The following is a 15,223-nucleotide window of genomic DNA, read 5'->3' as shown; positions in this document are numbered from 1 at the left end:
GGCAGCTGGTCTTGTTTTGCTCTCACGGTACTTCGATGGCACATGTGTTCGTAAGGTGGCTGCAGCACATATCAAAGTCGGACAAATGTTCTAACCAGAATCTATTTTTTCTATCTAGTTTTTTTTTAGGCAACAGCCGATTTGTGTGGTGCCGCATGAAGTTGCACCATCCTCATGACACATGGCCCAAAGAACCAATCAAAACATGACACACAGACAAGGGAATCACATGACTGTGACCAAACTACAAAATAATAGACATGAAAACAATGAACATGAAACAAAACCCCCCAAAAACAAGGTTCAGTAAAGTTCATGGAGGTCAACTGAAATGTGTTAAAATGGCATTTGGATTACATTGGTTAGCTATATTGTAAATTACCAACCTATTTCAATGTTAGGTATATTTTTCAAGCTGTTATAATAGAAATGGGGTCTTGACCAGTCCATGCCCACAGTCATGCATATTAAAAGTTTTCTGCAAGAATTCACACACACACAACCTAATTCTTATTTATAAAGGTTACTATGAGAATTTGTGGATTCGGCACATGAACACCCACATAGCTGATACCTGTATATACTAAGTATATACACATCTCCATACTTTGGCAAAGACAGTACATATATCATGCATACCGACACACTCTGCATTTCTACTCAAACTTGCAATGGGGTCTGGCTGACTTTGATTTACGTTGCCAAATGCGCTCTGCATTTACACCTCGTCAAGAGAGGCGTTAACGGCTTCTTTCTGCATTAAAAGAGAAATCTGGGATTTGTCATTCCTCCCAGACACTTCTTAATCCTCGTCTCTGCATGCATTCATCTCCCTCAAGTTTGTAGCTGCCTGCCTTCTTAGCCACCAATAAACGCTGCATCCTCTCTAAGCCTCGAAAAGCTCTGAGGGAAAAGCCTCGAGTGAGGCTTTGCATTGTTTACTGACAACAGTTTCCACCCATGAGCACAATTCTCACAGATAACTGAACCACTGCAGGAGGTAGAGAAGCATAGCCCACCTGTGTGACCACACTAATATTGGGTATCATTCACTAGTGTTTTCTGACATGATGTGTATTTACAAGAAAGGAGTTCCTCCCCAAAATTATAACAGGTGTGAATGCACATACTGTTGCTAACGAATCCAAATAATTCTAAAAGAGAGGGTTTGTGACTACTATAATAATCAGCAAAATATGTGCCAAAAATTTCCAAATATACAAGAAAACTGCTCGCCTGCACAGGCATTCATATTTTACAAACCTTTCCTTGTGCACAGCAAGATATTCAAATCAAATAAAATGTCCAAATTCTTAAAACTAATGGAAATATAACAAACAGTATTTTAAATATTTTAAATATATGCTAAATGTATGTTGTACACAGTGCAGCTCAATAAAAAATATTTTTGATTTTGAAAATACATTTAGATTCGACCTTCATACACCAAAATGCATTACAAAATGTATTTCATGGTCAAGAAACACATTTCCAGTCTTACAGTGACCTACATTTAGGCTAAATGTGGATGGAATGGCCTACTCAAAAACTAGATTTGTAATCATTCAATGTTTAATTTCCTTTACATGTTATTGTTTTAGAACATTGTAGGGTATATTCTCTGCTGATTTTTAATTAAAGGTGTTATATGTTTGTTTTAAACATCATTTCTACTTTTGCTACATTACTGCTAAATGCTGTCTACACTGGATTCAACAAAATGCCCATTGCAAATCATTTGTCCTTTGTGTCAGTACATCATAAATAGAACAAGGCGTCAGTTTACTGTTGGAGATTTGTCTAACATTGTGCTTCGTCCAGTGTAGACAGAATAACTGATTATATTAAGTTTTACTGTTTTTCGTCATGTCGCTCATGTTCGTTGTAGACAAGGTGCACATCTGACTGTATGTAAATGTATTTTCTTGGACTGAAATATATGGAGGGTAAATATATATTAAAAAAAAAAAAAATATATATATATATATATATATATATATATATATATATATATATATATATATTTATATTTCAAAAACATATTTTCAAGAATAAAAAAATGGGCTAAAAAGTGTATTGGTAAAAATATACATTTATGTAAATATATTTTGAAACATACGTTTGCAAATATATTTTTGTGTTTCTGAAATATATTTAAAAATATATGTGCATATAGATATATTTTGCTGCATGGGATAGATGAACTTTTGAATTTTTATATTTCCACATTCTGATTGATTGAGGGTGGTGCCAAAATCAAAACTGCATTATTGGTGTTGAAGTTTTTGACCTTCATTCATCTTCAGAACACAAATTAAGATATTTTTAATTAAAATAAAGAGTCAGAGTTGAAATCAGTTTTCTGATCCTGCATAGACAGCAATGCAACTGACAAATTCAAGGCCCAGAAAGGGTAGTAAAGACATTGTTAAGAGGTCCATATGGTATTTGTGGCTCAGCCATAATGGTGGTTTAGCAACCGTGATTGACACCCATTGCCACACATTTACTCTCATGCTTTATAATGAACATTTTCTAATATTTACATAAAAAGTCTGTCCTCGCTCACATGATTGAGTATTTATGAAAAGATGTGTGGGACAGAACACTCAATGAATAAAAGAAGCCTGGATGCTTTCTTGAACTCATTTTGAGTTCACCCACACAGAGCAGTGCAAACTGCAAATGAGTCACTTTTCACAAGCATACTCACATTTCTGCCTCTCTTTGAGTCCTGCACCTCTGTGACACAACATCTCAAATGACCCATATCAGACGGTAAATGTATGATCAAAACCTAGTGAGCAATTAAGGATATGCAGAGGGTTCAAAGTGATTTTCTGTGGATTGGGAGTGAAATTCATAAAAAAAAAAATCAGAGCTTTGACCCGTTTAATCAGTGCCGTGATGAACTCCTGCATCGTTTCACTGCTTGAGGGAAAAACTCAGCTCAGTCCAACTATGTGGCAACTAGTCTATAACAGCAGGGATCTTTTAAGCAGAGCAGATTGAAGAGGAGTGGGAAATATATTTAAGAGCTCTCCATTTCAGAGCAACAGACTCAAATGAAATGGAAATGATCTCCTTGCACATTAAAAAGTGGGTGATTTGAGAGACGCAAAACTGCTTCTTTCCTTATTTCCTACATTGAGCCATTTGATAAGCTAAACATTTTTATTGCACCCTATCCAAATGTGTGTGCAAATGTGCCCTATCCATAGGCAATGTTATAGGTAAAACACAGTATGTGAGATGAGTAGTCTTGCAGAGCCTGTGTGACTGACATCACATTGATGACATCACCTCTAAAATCCTTTCTCCCAGAGCTGCTACTGCACACACACACACACACACACACACATATTCTCAACGACGCAAATAAACAAGACTGCTTGTTTTGGCAAAACAGATTAATGCAGGTAATTGAGAACAAGCTGCCAAGTCAGTGTCTATTGCCATGGAAACAGAGTAATTGTCTTATGTCCACCAAGTCTCTTTTTCTGCATCTTCAGATTATTCCTTCGGTTTATTCTTTATTTTCTGCTGGTTACATCTGTTGTGATACAGTAACATTTAGATGCTTTGATGCTCAAATCTACATTTAAACTATATCATAAGGTCAGAAACATTACGTTGGTACTCCAATCTGGAACATGTAGAACCAGGGGTCTAAAATGCTGGAGCAGGGACCCCCTAGTAGTAATGTATAAAACTGAGTGTTGTTTGTTATGCCTGACATAGAAAACATCAATATAGTACCATTTTAATGAATTTACATACTTTGTTATGATGCTTACTGTATGATATTTATTATTGGTGTACAGTAAAATGCTTTATATTTTAATGTATTTAGTAACATTTAGCTTAAATTTAACTTAAAATTACACAAACACCCAAAGGTTAGGGGATGGTAAGAATTGTTTAATGTAATTGAGACATTGTTTTTTTATGTAATTGATAAAAAATACAATAAAAATAGCAATATTGTAAATTAATTAATTATTATAATTTAATTAATATGTGTGTGTGTGTGTTATGGCAAAGTTGATTTTCAGCCATTACACCAGTTTTCAGTGTGACATGACCCTTCAGCAAACTTCCTAATATGTTGATATAATGTTCAGGAAAGATTATAATTATATTATTATCAAGGTTGGAAAAAGTATTCTTCAATGAATAGGAAGCTCAGAATATAAGTAGAAATCTTCAATCAAGTCAATGTTTACCAGCAACTGTTTGGTTCCCATCAATCTTGAAATGCCTTCTTTTGCATTCAGCATAAGGAAGAAATTCTGATCTAAAATATAACATCAAAGTGAATAAACTATAAAAAAGGGGTAATTCAATTGGGTTGAATTATCCCTTTAAAAGAAATGCATGGCCAGAGATGGTTCAGTATTTCTGCCACTGAGCTATATCGGTTTAGATCGGGACATGGCAATGGGCAGCCTTTGAAAAGCTGACTGACAGTGGCTCTTGTGAAAAGTCATATCTTCTCGAGAGACCTGCTTCCTGCTGCCCTCACTGCTGAATTAAGAGATGCAGTGGATAACCAAGACTAAAGTAAGGTGGAAGAACTCAACACCTCAAAGTCTCTTATTCCACATCTTCACATTTTACTTCTTAAGTACATAATCTTTTTCAAATGGTCATACTTTTTCAGTCTGTCTTTATATCTATCCATCTCTCTCTCTCTTTCTCTCTCCTACAGTACATACACACATACACCTCGCACCTTTGATGAGGAAAGAGCTTAATGGAGTGAGTTTCCTGATATTTTTCAGTTGATTTCAAGAAACAGGTCAAGTGAGAAGTGATGGGCCATGGAGAACTGGGCAGAGGGGGAACATGATGCTCACTGGCCTGATCAACAGTCACATCACCCAAAATACAGACACACCTGTAATCATCAGCTCATTTAAAGATTGGCATCAGCTCATTGGCATGTAGATGATCTGAAAGCTAACTGATAAAAGGCATTTAAAGGAGTCAGTGGAGTAATTTCATAAATGTGCAAGGTGACATTGTATTTTAATGTATACTCAGTAAGCAAATATAGTATAGTACCGTTCAATAGATTGGTCACAAAGATAAAAAAAAAATATATATATATAATACTTTTATTCAAGTATACATTAAATTGTTTAAAATGTCACTGAATTTTCTATTCATCAAACAATCTTGGAAAAGGGTATAATGGTTTTAAAATGTTAAAATGTATTAAAAAACAATTAATTTGAAATAATATTTCACAATATCATGTTTTTTTACTCTGTACTCCTTTTAACGGTATTAACTATAATATAACTATATTATAAATGCAACCTTATTGAGCTTTTAAAATTGAGAACATTTTGAGTCCATATAGAAATCTCTGATGTTGGCAGCTAAGGCAAATCTGAGACACACTGTTGCATTTTCTTCTGAAGCTCTAAAGGGTCTTTACATACATAAGATAATTGGACTCTTTTTCTTAGGATAAATATCTGAAAACAAGACAGAGCCACAGATAGTCATTTATAAATTTCCGCTCTAAAAGTTGTGATTAACTTTCAGAGCTTCTGCTCTGAAATCTGCTTACAGTGAAGATAAAAAAAATGTAAGTGTTAAGTGTAAGAGTTAAATTGTAAGCTTGCTAACTTTGTTACATTCTGTATGTTCGGATTTAGCCATGTGGTTTATTGTTGGAGTTTTTTGGTCACTTTAAGCAGTGAGGAAGTGAGGAAGAATGCCACACACCGCCTGAGCATTACAGACAAGCCAGTATGTAGTAAATAATGCAAGAGGTGGCAGTCAGGTCTCTCACAGCACGCAATGTTAAATATTCATCTAAGGTGGGCAACCCATGCTGAGTCTTGCTCGTATTTATGGCATTAGATGTCTCGTTCCTTAGTCACCAGTGTTCAGCCAAACAAACAGAGCATTTCAATGAAACATGCACCCGGAGAGCATCTAAACAACATCCACTTTGGGCTCAGGAGAGCACGGTTTACTGTTCTTCTATTCTTTTTGAGTCAGCAGATGACCTGACAAAAATGTAGCTATAAGAAATAAAATATTCATTGAGTAAGATTTAAGCTTGGCATCTTGATCTACATCTGATTACCTTCCATAAGCACAATCCTGAAGTTGCATCTGGATAAAAGAAAGGCACTTAGCATTTCTTTATTGGCTTTGTCTGCTAAAGGGGGCTCCGTTTCCACTTTCTCAATTATTTTCAGCTTAAAGCAAAGCTTTTTTATAGGGTTAAGAGAGAAGGGCTTCAACAACTAATCAATAAAATCAATTATTATCAATAATGAAAATCATTGACAACGATACTCATTATCGATTAGTCGGGTCTACTCACAGGGCAAGCTTTTTAGTAACAGTAGTAAGCTATTTTTAATGCTATAATATAATTAATGTAGTTATCTGTGAAAGAAAGGCAGAATAATTGTCAAGTGCTTTATAGTGTGTTTTTTATTCAGATACCCAATTAGTCAAAAAGTACATAAACAATGCCAGCAAGCATGCAAGCTGTTATCAAAGGCGGTCATTTTTGTTATTATGCGAATAAATACTATTTAGTTGTTTTAGTTTGTTATGTCAAAAAATTACTTTAAAAAAAAAAAAAAACTTTTTAAAATAAATGTTTTTTGACAGATTCCTAAAATTTTCGTTTTTCGACAGCTGGTCTAATAAATTGTTAAGCACTGTATGTTTTCATAGCATTTTTGTTTGGACATTGGGCAGAATGTGGAATATTGTGTTTTTGTCTGTAAAATTAAAATAAAGAAAATAGGGCTTTTAATCTGATTAAAATATCTGCCAACTAATCGATTATCAAAATAATCGTTAGTTGCAGCCCTATAACAGAGGACACCTACTTTACCTCCTCCATTACCTGACATTTCTATATCTGAATGGAAGCAATTTCACAGCTTATTAAAACATTTTTGTGTTAAACTCTAGCAATCAGCAATAATTCTTTACCACCCACATACATAAGGGCAGATCAGTGTACATATTCAAGACAATAACCCCTTAAACATGAGTCAATAAGCATTAAAGCACAACGACCGCATGAAAGACTGTAGGCATGTAGAGATGGTTTAAATTGCAGGCACATAATGAGGACCAATTATCATCTAATTTGGATCACACAACACACCTAGTCAAAACAAAATGGGAGTAATGGCAGAGATATGTAATACCAAAATTCATATCCTTCTACAGAAAATGATACAACCTTCCCACATTAAATACTGTATGTCAAAACCATCTTTCTGGAAACAGGATGATTAACTCCAAATGCTTATTCAGAGAGTCTGGCATGTATATATAAAAAAAACATAATTAACATATAACACCCTCAGCCACCAGTTACGGAGCATTTCTCAAGAAGTTGAGGAAGGCGAGAACTTTTCTAGAAGCCTTTTACAGAGCATCAGTCCACTAATGCATCCACTCTAACCCTGTTCTGGATAAATATATATTACAGATGGCATCATTTTGAACTTGTTTGTTTGTTAAATGAGCCATGCCCACATTCATAATTGCATTTTCCAACATTAATTATAATTGTGCGGTTGTGGGAGTGAGAGAGGACATGCCAGTCGATGGTGGACTGAAGGGTTGCATCTGGTGAGATGCTCCCTGATGTCTCCTGAGCGCCCAGCTCCAAGAAAACAGGTCATCAGCACGAGCACACGCAACACTACACACTTAAACAATGGCTGCAGGTGGGAGCTGTCGTGCCCAGCGCTCCAAGCAGATGCATTTGGGGGAAATACAGACCAGATTTATGATCCAGAAATTAGAAAGCAGTTATTTTATCTACCCTGAGAGATGCTGTGGCTTACTTGCATCAGCTCGAGCATTTGGGCCCTCTAACGTAGTCATCACTTCTCAAATTATTAAAAGCAAGAATGTATTTTGAGAGATGACATGGATTCTATCTTTACCACCCTACAAAGGAAAAATCAAAAGGAGCCTACAAAGTACTTAAAAATGTCTCAACCGACAACTGTAGCATCTCATCAATATTTATCAATTGTGACAGGAGACATAACAGCCAACAGACTGTGCCATCAAGACCATTTATGCTAGGGAGCTTTTAATATTTAGACTTCTATTTCAAATGAACGCTGTTCTTTTAAACGTTCTATTAATCAAATAATATAAAACATTAAGCAGAAAAGAAAGGAGAAAGCATACACAAAACTATTAAGCAGCACGACTGTTTTCAGCATTATTAATAATAAGAAATGTTTCTTGAGCATCAAATCTTCTTAGATTCTTTTCTTTTCTGAACAATAATGTGGCACTGATCATATTGCACAAATAAGACCTATTTATAGAGGCAATCAGTATGGAATTTGACTGTTTGATTAATGTATTAGACTAACGTCGAAGATTGACACAGAAGAGAACAAATTGTTGAAAAAAGTTTTTATTTTTGTGTTCTTTGCACACGAAACATTTTCTCGTAGTTTCCCAAATTACATTTGAACCGCAGATGTCACACAGTCTGTTTTAACAATGTCCTCAATCTTTCTGGGCCTTGAACGTGCCAGTTACATTGCTGCCTATGGATCTTAATTTGTGTTCCGAAGATGAACGAAGGTATTATGGTTTTGACACAATGTTGAGGGTGAGCAATTAATAACAGAACTTTAATTTTGGGGTGAACTTTTAAGGTGCACTAAGCGATTTATGAACAATTATTTTGACCACAGCATCAGAGCGAGTCCCAAAACACACTTGTAGCCAATCAGCAGTAAGGGGGCGTGTCTTGTACTGAGAGTGAGAAGAGAGTGCTCAATTTGAGCGCACAGGACAGATATTAGCAAATCGACTATAGAAAGAGAGAATTGGAAGGTAGAAAAGAGGAAAATATTGGAGGAACAAAACATTAAAAAGAAGGCTTATAACCAGGCAAGAGGTAAATACCAGAGCAGCTTCCCAGCGGTGGAGAGAACTGAAGGTGTGGGAAGAGTTCAAATCTGACGCCGAGGTTGCGTTGTATCTTCTTGATTGGAGAGTAAGATTGATTTTGCTTTGTTTCACACAACTTATCCATGTTTGCTTTTTTTTTTTATATGCTTGCATGTCATCTTTTATTGTTCCGCGATTGTCATTGCTATGGTTATGTACATACGTTTGGGGCAGATATTTCAAAATAGGGGCAAAGTCCTGTCTGTTGGGGTATGGGCATGTTTGATTTGGTGCTTTCAAATATCAACATCGTTTGGCAAAAATTGCTTACTGAACCTCTAAGGAGGCTAAATGGATTGCGTATTGAGTCTGTATTTATGCATGGGGTTTGTTAGCCTAGTCAATTAGTTTGTCCCAAAATTTAAATGTATGGTATCCACTGTCTGTCTGAAATTGAAGGATTAAAGAAAAAAAAAAAAAACGTATATAAATAGATCATATATGTCATGATATTTTAGGTTACGACCCCACTTAAACCAATTTAAAGTACTCAATTCTTGAGATTCAATTTAAAGCCCGAACAAACCTCACCAATAATTCTTCTGCATCTAGTCTATCTGCTGAAAAACATCTCCACACACTCATCGAAACTTTGAAATCTGGTCATCATCTGCAAATTTGGTGAAAGACAGCTATTCGTTATTTCTACCATTGGAATTAAATGATCCCCTCACATTATCTATTATCCCATTTCTCTGTGGAATTCGTGTTAATGGCACACAAAATGAGCTTTGTTAAATATTTGCATTGTCAGATGGCCCAGTATGTATTATAGTTCACTGAAAATAAGATTCTCACTTCCTGTTCATAGCTCGGCTGCAAGCAACTATACACAGATCTGATCTCTCTTACCTCTCATGTGAGAACTGCTTCAAGACACCCTGGAGTAATCTTTGTTCTTAAAGAGTTTTAACTTTGATACATCCATGCTAAACTGCTAAAGTCATTCCAGTCATTTCCTTGTGATGCTAAAAGTGTGATAATAAGCTTTTATTTTCTCAAGCGCTGTTTACTCAATACAGATGTCTGTGTATATATATATATTATGTGTGTGTATTTATATATATATATATATATATATATATATATATATATATATATATATATATATAAATGGATGCAACCATAAACTAAAGTGATTTTTATTCTTTTTTTGTTGTTGTTGTTTGTTTTGATAAGTTTTATTGCATTATTGTGTTTCTTTTAGTCATTTAGGAAGTTATCATCGACTGTTTTGATTTACTGTTGCTTTGAGTGTAATTCATGACAAGTGCGATGTGATTAAAAACATCTGATTATTAATGCTCGCCTGACTGGTGTGTTGACATCTATCAGAGAACGCACTTCACAGACGATCTCGGCTCAAAATAGCAGATAGCAGAATTAAATGAATACTTATGAAATCAGGTACAGTGTTATGCATGCATAACCATGATGGCAAATTCTGTAAAATCTAGAATGTTTGAATGCATGTTCCTTCTTCTAGATACCTGCCACCTTGCTTTTAAATTAGAGGCTACATGTTGCCTTCTCTCAATGAGATGTGGCAGACAGTGTGGGTGTGAGCATGGGTGACATGGATGGCTCAGCTGTACCATTTGTTTGCATTACTATACATGAAATCACACTCATTGGCATAAATCTCCATGTTTAACTTAATATGGTAATTCAGGCTGAGATCACTGGAGACCTGTTGCTTGGAAAGGAGCCTCTTTGTAGGAGAGATAAGGAGTCTGTTTTACAGCTTCATAGAACAGTTATTATCTATCTTTGGTCACATTCATCTCAGATCATAATCGATTAAAGGATAATAAAGTCTAACACTGTTAATGTTTCTGTATTAAATCAATATCTAAATCCATAAAATGTTAGCTGAGTAACTGCAAGGAAGTGTCTACACTTAAGCTGCATGATCTTAAAAAAACTGATACTGCGATACAGAAATTTTTACTTGATTTTAATAACTATACAAAATATTAAATAAGACAAAAAATACTATAAATTGACTGTATAATTACACAAAATAATAATACATATTCAATAAATATATCCTTAATATTTAAGTAAAATGTATGCTTAGGGGTGGGTGATATACCGGTAGACACGATTAACTGGTAAAAAAATTGTCATCCGTTTTGACTCTCTTTTCTATTGCGGTTACATGCTCACGTGACATTGCTGTACTAGGTGGTATTGTTTACTTCCATTTTTAAACATTGCTGTTTAAAAGCAAGTGATTTCACTGGCGCTGAAAGCCTTGTGGAAAGAGTATTGTACAGACATGCAGCGCCACTGAAATACGGGTGTCCCGAGTTCAAATCCCAAATCGAGGACCTTATCTGATACCACCCTCCTCTCTCTCTCCCACTTCTCTTCCTGTCAGTTATGATCTGTCCTATGAAAATAAAAGGTGAAAAAGTCAAAAATAAATCTTAAAAAAAACAAGTGATTTCAAGCCATTGAAATGCAATCATCATTGAAAGAGAACTCATTTTGCGATATGCACACACTGTCAGGGGCACTGACTAAATCAGTTTTGCAACTTAAATAATAAGAAAAAAATTATATGTATATATATATATATATTATATATCCTATTGCATGTAATTAGTTTCTTATTACTATTTAATCGCTGATTGTTTACTTGTCTTCAGTGAGCTTGAGGTTTTTTTTTTAGGCTAGTATTATTATATTTGAATTTTTTTCCTGATATTGACATTGGTGACAAGAACTAAGACATTTCTACGTTATCAAAAATGTTTATATCATAAGACCTGATTTAAAGCAAAAATGTATATATTGCAATATATATTGTTACCATGAAATAAAATTACTCATATACTCATTTGTGATGTAAGATTTTGGTTATATTGCCCAGCCCTGTTTATTCTTTATTTTCATTATTTTCAAATGGTAGAATGAAGAACCACTGAAAGACTGCCATGAACCACACACGTGTATATGCTTCACTCTGAAACGAGTAATGCATGTATTTATTTAAATATACCACAGCCAGTACTGTTTGGCAATTGAATTAAGCCATATCGTGGGATTTAAAAAAACTAAATGGTGCAGCTGCAGACCATCAGTTTCTGATTTGGTTATTAACAAATGGCAAGAAACACTGAATTAACCATGAAATGTTAATTGCTAGTAAATCTCACGACTAATTACAAAGAAATAGGAAGCAACACACTGAATTAAAATGACAAAGTAAAAAGACTGAAATTACGTTTTGTATTTATATAGAATAATATTAAAACATACTCCAATAATGTTAAATATTTGTGTGTGTGACTTGCAGTCACATACTTTATCACGCAAGCATAAGGCACATAAGTATAGGCATTGCAACCCCAAGCAGAACCCTACTGTGCCAATGTAAACTCTTCATACTTTATTCAAATCAATATGCATACATATACACAGCATGTAGTCAAAAACAGGTGGCATGCACACTGTGGTTTGGTGCATGCTTATTTACAGTGCAATCATAGGTTGCAATCAGCAAGACTCCACATGCAGAAACATGTGAAGAATGATTTTCAAATTTATAAGGGGATTGATTTATTCCTTGCAATTAAAATTAATTAGCTTATTAGACATATGATGGAAAAATGAGACGTAAGAGTGATTTGTGATATGCATTGTGTAGATATACGGTGGTCTTAAACTGAAGTCAGGAGATAACAATTCCATCTTATGCTTAATAAGCCTGACAGCGTTTAATAAGAGAACCTAGATACTCAGAATGTAATTAAAGAGCAGGTCATAAAGGTTTTTGAAAACATTTTTTTTGCAGTTTATAATGCAGCTTTCCTTAAATGAAAACAATCTGCAAAGTTGTTAATAAAAAAGTGCATGATAAATAAAGATATTGTCTCTCAGAGAGAGTTGACTCAGAGTCGCCTTAACAAATCTTCATATTTTCAAATCTTTTGCCTGTTATCGGTATACTTCACTGGGTAACACAATTTCAGTCTTACCTGCCCACAAACACTTCGGGTATAAGTGTGTTTACATCATGTTGAGATACCACAGAAATACAGTTTGAACCTTTTGTTTTGTGCCTGTCATTTAATCAAGGACTGTTTCTCTATTCTTGGCTTTTATCTTCGCTGGCTCCTAATCCTCTTAATTTGGACTAACAAGCTCTCCAAACCACAACCTGTAAGTACGAATGATACTTTATGAGTACATTTTCAATTGAGTGCTCAAAATATCAGGTTTTTGTGCTAATATGCGATGTATATCTAGTCAGGGTTTCCCGAACATTGATTTATTTGTGCTGGTCCGCCACAATATCAAAACTGACCCCCACACAAATAGATTTTCCGAAAGGCTTTGACTTCATTGAATAAACATGAGCATTGCAAGTTTCAAAATCAAAAACCGCTGCGGGTGTTTTATGAATGATAAATCAGTGTTTGTGTGCTTTGTATACAGCCGTTACCAGGGAAATCTCTATCTCTCCTTCTCTAATAGCACCAAGGGGCAAGGAACTCGACCGGAAGTTGAAGTCGGGTGGGGGCTGCCATCTTTTAGCAGAACTTCACTTGCGTTAGCACTCCCATTGACTCCCATTCATTTTGGCGTCACTTTGACAGCGAATAACTTTACATCTGAGGCGTTTAAAGACTCTGTTTGTCCATTATTTATTTCTAAAGATACACGACAATGTATAAAGGGCTCCATTACCTTCTATATTACATTATGGCCCCGTATAAACAGTTTTTGTAAAAAATAGGCTAACGATTGCGTCATAACCACTCGGCTCTCTGTCTTATTACCGTACAGACAGGTGGAGAAGCTCGCAGGCAATTAACTTAATATGGCGTACTGGCGTTACATTTTAAAATACTATACAAAATAATTAATCAGAATACTTACTCCTGCTCACTCACGACAAAGAACTCCCCGCTCAAGCTCGCCATCTCTGCAAGATTAACGATGGCAGTTTGCACGCACAGCTACTAGAAGATTTACATCTGGCAGACAGGTTGCTGACGTCGTCAAGCTTCGTTTGAGTCTGCGCGTCAGAAACGGAAGTGCTAAAAAACGCTAAAACTGGGCTTCATTTGTCTCAATTGAGTTCCAATGGGGTCGCTGTGTCCATTTCTTTTACTGTCTATGAATAGCACCCCCTGCTGGCAGAAAAATAATTTGCATATTTATATATGGGGGTGGCAGAGTGCCACCGCAAATAAAGTGTAAAGCTGTGGAAAACACTGCTAGTGCAGCTTTTGCTTTCCAGGTAAAGCATAATACTCTCATACCAAAGTAGTTCTGATATTTTGTTGTGAACCCACTATTTCCGAATGTGTTGATTATTGTAGACTGTCATTGTTCTAATTACTTTGTTTAATAATAAAGAATGTAGTGTAGCACACACAGACTTTATAATAATTGTGAAATTGCTGTTTATTTAGCTGCACAGGCAGTTATAGGGTTAATGCTGCACAGTGGTTGCTGGAGAGTTTAGGTTAGGCTGGTGCACCTGTGATACAGTTGTTCTGCATTCTGATTATAAGTTAAGAAGGCGTCTTTTGTCTGTCGTTCTTTAAGTATTACAGTAGATATATTTTGTTTTTTAAGTGTTCATAGTTTAGCAGCAAACCTTTAGCTGTGGGCACGATTCACTTGCATAAGTGTTTTTGTATTTTATGTCATTATTATAAGAACAGATTGGCACACTATATTATTGTTTTATGTAATGGTGCTTTGTCAATGGTAGTGCAGGCTAACTGGCTCAAGGACTCCTCTCTGTGCCAATCACAACAGGCTTGGCCAGCTGACCAATCAGAGTAGAGAAGGCTTAGGGTTTGCTCTGAACTTTCTTGGAGCAAATTGTTTTGAAATCATTGGCAAATTACTCTAATATTAAATGTATATTCCGAGAACATTACAATGTTTTTTGACCTAAGTTGCATTTAAACCTGTTGTAGGGGACTCCAACACAATATTAGGACACTTTAAAGGGTACATAACATACACAGTTTCACCCAATCTAATGTTAATCTTGAGTACCTATAGAGTAGTACTGCATCCTTCATATATCCAAAAGTCTTTAGTTTTATCATATTTATAAAAAAAAAATACAGCTGTTGATTCGTGTTGTTTCCATTAACATATATTCACTTATGTGCTGATTTCCAACAAAAGACAGAAATCTGATGCAATTGTACTTACATGAATGGGGTCTTTTATCACAGGGACGGCTCCATGTTTTAATAGCAAACGATGT

The 15,223-nt window shown here is 35.3% G+C and overlaps 1 protein-coding gene across 1 annotated transcript in view; it reads right to left on the bottom strand.

Moving 5' to 3' along the window:
* xkr4 (XK related 4) overlaps positions 1-15,223 on the bottom strand; it is a 55,327-nt gene that overhangs the window by 34,551 nt on the left and 5,553 nt on the right. The gene's annotated exons all lie outside the window — the stretch shown is intronic.

Source organism: Carassius auratus, chromosome 27, assembly GCF_003368295.1.
Source record: "Carassius auratus strain Wakin chromosome 27, ASM336829v1, whole genome shotgun sequence".
NCBI classification, from domain to species: domain Eukaryota; kingdom Metazoa; phylum Chordata; class Actinopteri; order Cypriniformes; family Cyprinidae; genus Carassius; species Carassius auratus.
The sequence above is the reverse complement of the archived record's forward strand: the minus strand, read 5'-3'. Positions and strand labels throughout refer to the sequence as shown.